The 6,068-nt window shown below is 39.6% G+C and overlaps 1 pseudogene; it reads left to right on the top strand.

Moving 5' to 3' along the window:
* The first annotated feature begins 350 nt into the window (after positions 1-350).
* LOC146889258 (Nuclear RNase P) lies at positions 351-551 on the top strand (annotated as a pseudogene).
* Positions 552-6,068: the final 5,517 nt, after the last annotated feature.

Below are 6,068 nucleotides of genomic sequence, written 5' to 3'. Positions count from 1 at the left end.
GATCTGCAGCTTCCTCCATTCGTACTCGCTGTTAGAGACACGGAGGCAACAGTCTCGTAGGGAGGCGAGTTTGATCATGCTTGAAGACTGCCTTTCCTGTTCTTAAAGAGCCACAGAGCTTTTGGAGGTGATTTTCGCCTAATTTTGTTAAGAGAGCTCAGTCTCTGGCTCTCATGTACAGAAGACTTTAATCTTGATTGAGGAAGTGGCCGGGCGTGGTGGCGCACGCCTTTAATCCCAGCACTCGGGAGGCAGAGGAGGAAGCTGCGTGGTGAGCAGCAGCGCCGCTAAATACCTAAAGACGGAGAGGGGCCAAACTCTGAACCGCGTTTCCATAGCAACATGGGCGGGCGGAGGAAGCTCACCAGCGGGGCCACGTACTAAGTGCTCGTCACTCCCCGGCCCCTGGGAAGGTCTGAGACTGGGGCCCCCGCGGCCCTAACCGGGCCCTCCACGGGTGGGCGGATGCCCCCCCCTCGCCGGAGACTCACGGCCGGCGGTGCGAGTTCATTGCCTGAGGTGAGGCAGGGTGCACAGTTCGGTGAGCCCGCGCACGGCCCGGGGCGGGGCCATGCCTTTGGGCCATGCGGAGCGCGCCACAATGGGCCTCAGAGGTGGAGCCACCGCCGTCTGCTGCTGCTGCCGCCGCTCACAGCCGCTGTCGCCAAAAATTCAGTCAGATAAAAACATTTATCCCCCAAAAATTCACAACGTCCCTTTGTCAGCAGGAAGTAGTCAGATCGAATGCCGACGTCCATTTTCCCTCATAAACTTCAGGCAGAACTGGTCCTAATTATCATAATAAAGGCACGTCAACCTGGTTACCATTACCTATTGCCTCTGGCAACGGGTGGAATAAAACAATGCTACCTAGAGGTTTTTTCATTTGAATGCGGAGCTGGAGAGATGGCTCAGGGGTTAAGAGCACTGCCTGCTCTTCCAAAGGTCATGAGTTCAATTCCCAGTGACAACTGTTTTGGTGTTAGACAATAGAGGGGGATTACCAGTGACAGCTTCCCCCAGAGAAAGGATTTCTCTTGCATTCTTTACGCTTAATTTTTAATTCAAAATTTTGCTGGTACAGGCAAACAAGATTTGCTCTTTAGAGCAGAGACCTGCAAGTCTCTAAGTTCAAAACCAGCCTACTTCCAGTACTGATTGTGCTGAATTTTTACACTGAGAGTTTTAATACTCTTAAATGTTTATTTGGGAGGAGAGTTTTGTTTATGTTTTTCTAGGAATGCTGACATACATCTGGGTGCCAGCAAGACCGACCAGAGAAATGAAGGATACTGCAAGGAAAGATTCATGCGGAGACAGCAGTGATGACCTTCTGGGCGGTGTCAAGAGCAGCTGTTTCACACCATCGACTTGAGCAGCACCCTGTTCAACCTCTTATCTCTTAACGATTTTCTGACTGACTCTATTTTGCCTTTTCCTTCCTTAGGAATGGGTGGGAGCAGAGATATCCTTGGCATGCTATGTATAGGTGGAAGTGCTGTATGTCTTTGATTGGTGTGCTACCTGCTAGCCCAAGTGAGGTGGGGACCAGATTGGAAAATAGTTTTGCCTTATTGCTCTTAAAGACATTAATAGGGGGAGCTGTTGGGAGCCACCTGGAGGCACAGGTTGGTCCTGCAGTTTGGAGGTATACCTGGCTTAGCCATGTGGGGCTGGGCACCCTTGCCTGCACCCTTGCCTGCACATGCTCAGACCAGCAGAATGGCATTAACCAATCAGGACAGCGTTCAAGCTTCTCCACCGTTTAAAAGCAGCTGCCTCGGGGCCCAACCTTCTCTCTCTAAGCTTTCTCTGGTCCCTGCTATATCTTCCCTTCCCCCAATTTTCCTCAATCAAAGGGCTCCAAATAAAGATGTGACCAGGGAAGGAATTCTCGTTTTTGGTGGCGTTCATTCCTGCTGGTCAGGATGCGCCCCTCAGATAGTTGTAGTTACTTTCATCTCATGAATTTGCCAAGTTATTTATTATACAAGACTTAAACTAGTTAGGATAAGATAATTATTGAATATATTTGCTCTTATTATATATAATTTTTTATTAGGCTTAGAATTCTCTTATTTAAACAAAAGGGGGAGGTGCTGTAGGAAGTCTTACAGCTAGTAGTCATCAGCCCACTGGGATGTGGCCTCTTATACTATAAATGCCAAGGTAGAGCATGCGTGTGGCCTCTCTTTTCCAGATTCTGTTCCAGTTGTGGGATTTGTTTTCTGATCTTTGTTCAAGCAGAAGATTCTGATTTGTGAGTCTACTGCATAATAAATAACCATCTTTTTCTTAATTCTGATCTAGAGTGGGATTTCTTTTAAGTGTACTTCCACAGACAATTACTTTTTTCCTCCCAGTAGATTTCATAGCACCTTCTAATATGATAAGAGCTATCCAGTTGGGAGGAAGTCAGTACCACCTTGATTTCCCTCTGTTGTGTGACCAGTATGTATGGAATCTTCAGCATGGGGTGTTTCCAGAAGGAGTGTCAATAGCCTGTATTGTTGTTGAGATCTCTGCACAATGAGGGGAGGTATCATACATCTTTACTGGGCTTTTGATTTGACACCTATGTATTCTGGGATGAGTATGTTTGATTATATGAAACTTATAAAAATAGTGTTTCCATATTTATTCAAACATTCTTTCAGATACTTATCCTTACCTCAACATCCTCTGACCTACCCTCCTATCCTTCTTCCCTTTGAAACCTACCTATCCATTTTACCTCTTCTCCTGAATATCACCATGTTTGTTCAACTGCCCCGTGTCCCTTCTTCCATAGCTTAAATGCTAGAATATGAAGTAGGCTTATTATATAGAGTAGGCTTATTATCTCTTTTAAATTATGATATACTCTGGATACCTGCACATATTTGCATTATACTTTTATAATTCATTCTGTAATAACCTGACATACATAAATTCTTCAGAAACTATTTTGAATACATTTCTTCTTGACTCATTACCATAATAAGTTAACAGTCTACTCTTTTAGATCCTTTCAAAAGTAAAAGTTCTATGAGTTATGGTATTTTAAAATACTTAAATGAATTCAAAATATGCAACCAACTCAAGTGCTTCTTACTTTTACAAATTATTTGTTATTTCTATAACATAATGTAAATGGTGTTAGAGCTCTGTCAAGCATTCACTTAAGGTCATTTTTATCCTTCCCGTTGTATATATGATAAAACATTTGAAGTGGTTTTAAACGTTTAAACTATTAAAACCAAATAATCAAAACTTTAACTCTGATCTCAAGCTGTTACTTGAACAATAAATCACTAAACTTGCCTATTTTATAGTAGAAGGTAAAAGCGTTTTGTGTAATAAAGTTTATTTTCCTGGTGGTAGTCAACTTTTATTTTATTGTATTATATTTAGAAAGATTAATTTAATATCCAGCTCATACATTTTACATGTATTTTAAAATGTGTTTATTACATAGATAGTGATTTAAATGCATTAAAAAATTTTAAAATTGGTTTCTCTTCTCCTTTGAAGGTGATTTTTCTTCTCATGTCACAAATAAGCAGCAAAAGATTATTTAGCAATTTTTCTGTTGATTTATCAGCAATGTCAGTTGGTGACAAATTCAGAATTTGGATTATACATGGTTTCTTTTAACTGTGTCTTTACACAATGACAAAAAGCAGGAGGCTGCTTTTTGACAAACGGTCTCAGGTAGCATAGGTTGGACTTGTGCTTACTATGAACTTAATGATGACCTCAAATTCCTTATTTTCCTGCCTCACCTACAGAGTGCAGGGACTACTAGTAAGCACCACTATGCCTAGTGTATGGAATTTTTAAGATTGAACTCAAGGTCCAGTATATGATAAGCAATCATTCTTCCAACTGAACTTCATCTCCAGACTCTGGTATTTCATTTATAAAATTATTTAATATCCTATAGGCCTTATTTCCTATGTCATTATAGTGAATCATTAATATTTTCAGAGACACACTGCCTTTTGAAGGAGCAGAACAAACTCCATTTTAAGAATGAACTCCATTTTAGACAGGACCTAACTAGGGGTGTGAATGCAGCCCAACAAAGTCATAAACATTCCCAAGAAACTGTGACTGCTCTGGTCAAAGTGACCTATCAGGGTGTCCAAACTCTATCTTCTTGCTTCAAACATCCTTGTAGGTATCTGCTTAACCACTGTTTTGAAATTCCCCTATACTCAAACCAATGAATTCAAAACTTGTATACTTTTATCCAATCCTGAAAGCCAAGACTTGTGCCACACCACCCTGCCTTGTTTTTCCTTTTAAAATTCCCTTACCCTGAAGCCTTGGGCTGTTTTCCATCACCCACCCACAGGGGCAGGGTGTGTTTGATTATGGTCCAAGTTAGCTAACTTGTATCAATAAACCCCAGTGTGTTTGTATCAGATTCTGGCACTGTGGTGGTCTTATTTGAGGGTCCCATGATGTGGGCATAACACCTTCAGGCTGCAACAAGCAAGTTCAGCAACAAAAATGGCAAACTCTTTGAAAACTAAAACTCATAAACTGGAGGGAAATGAAACTTGCTACATGAACATGTAGTGACCTCTTCAGAGAGTTCCATGATCTCAGCAGAAGTTGAGACAGGTAAAAGTCCAAAGGCATTATGAAATGATTAGAGAAACAAGAAACGTATTTAAAATAAAAAAGTGAGAGGGGGGAAGTTTTAAATAAATATAAGCACAAACATTTGTTACTTTAGATTTCTCAGGGCATACAATCAAGTGCAATCCCAAAATATCTGCTCTCAGACATACTTTGTTCTGAAGAAAATTAATTCCTTAGACATAATATCCCTGATGAATTAATTTTCTCTTTTGAACTTGAATTAATTACCTAAAGCAATTTCACAGATTTCCCTAAAATAAATTTTTGCAAAGATGTTATTGAATTTGTACTATGCAACTAGAGATAAAAATAGGAAATTGACAGTTTAGCTTTCTTTCCATTGTTTTTTACGTGTCTTCACACATCTGGAAGTAGAAATAAGCAAAACAAGAACATTTGATTCAACAAATGTAACAATGGTGAATAAAATGTTTTAAATCTTCTTTATGGGGTGAGTTATACTCTGATTTTGCCTACCTAATAACATAATGTTTCTTGCATTCTTATCAGTATTAAAACTGTTTTAAAAATTTTTCATCATTGAAGCACAACTTTACAATTCATTAGTCACCTTGCCATACAGTATTCTAAAAATACAATAGAAACTTTTTCAATGAGACACTCTCTTCCTAGGAACCTTTACTTTTAGCAAGCAGGAGACTATTTTAAAATTAGAGATTGCTTCAACCAGGTAAAATATACAGACTTTAAAATATTCTGTTTTGCCTGGCAATCTTGTCTACTTCCAATATCCAGGAGGATAACTATATGATTTTCTTTAGGTTCACCTTCTTATTTAGCTTCTCTAGGATCATGAATTATAAGCACAAAGTCCTTTAATTATGGACTTCCCACGGGACATGGAAACCTGACTGCTCTTAGGACTAGAGAGGGAGGGGGAGGTAGGGAGGGGAAGGGAAAAGGAAGGTGGGGAGAAGGTAGAAATTTTTAATAAATAAATTAATTAATTAATTTAAAAAATATTCTGTTGTTTTAGTCAATCTTTCAAGAGTCTGAAATCCCAGATAATGTCCCTACTACCAGTAACTAGGAAAGGTCAACTTTCTTTTGATAGACCACAATGCAAGATCAGGACCTGAAACTCATTTACATCTGAATCAGTGTATTGTTCCCTGTAAGTGACTACTGATGAAATATCTATGCCTTCTTTGCTTTGCTGAAAACTATTTTTTTAACCTTATGACTATATAGACTCAAAACATCTTGCTGTTTTGTCTTATATCTCTGTGTCCGTCCATCCACCTTCCAGGAGAATTTTTCCTTTGCAGTGTCTATGTAAGCTCTGAATGAGTTTTGTATTATTATATTTGTAAACTAGGAAGACAACGTGCAGCAATAAATGTGTCTTTTCATTCTTATTTTCCTTTAATTCACTGGAGCTTCTTAAAAGTTTGGGCTGATAACTGGCCCACTCC

This window comes from Myodes glareolus, chromosome X (genome assembly GCF_982192425.1).
Source record: "Myodes glareolus chromosome X, mMyoGla1.1, whole genome shotgun sequence".
In the NCBI taxonomy this organism is placed as follows: Eukaryota; Metazoa; Chordata; class Mammalia; order Rodentia; family Cricetidae; genus Myodes; species Myodes glareolus.
Note: the sequence above shows the minus strand (reverse complement) of the source record. Positions and strands in the feature narration are given on the sequence as shown.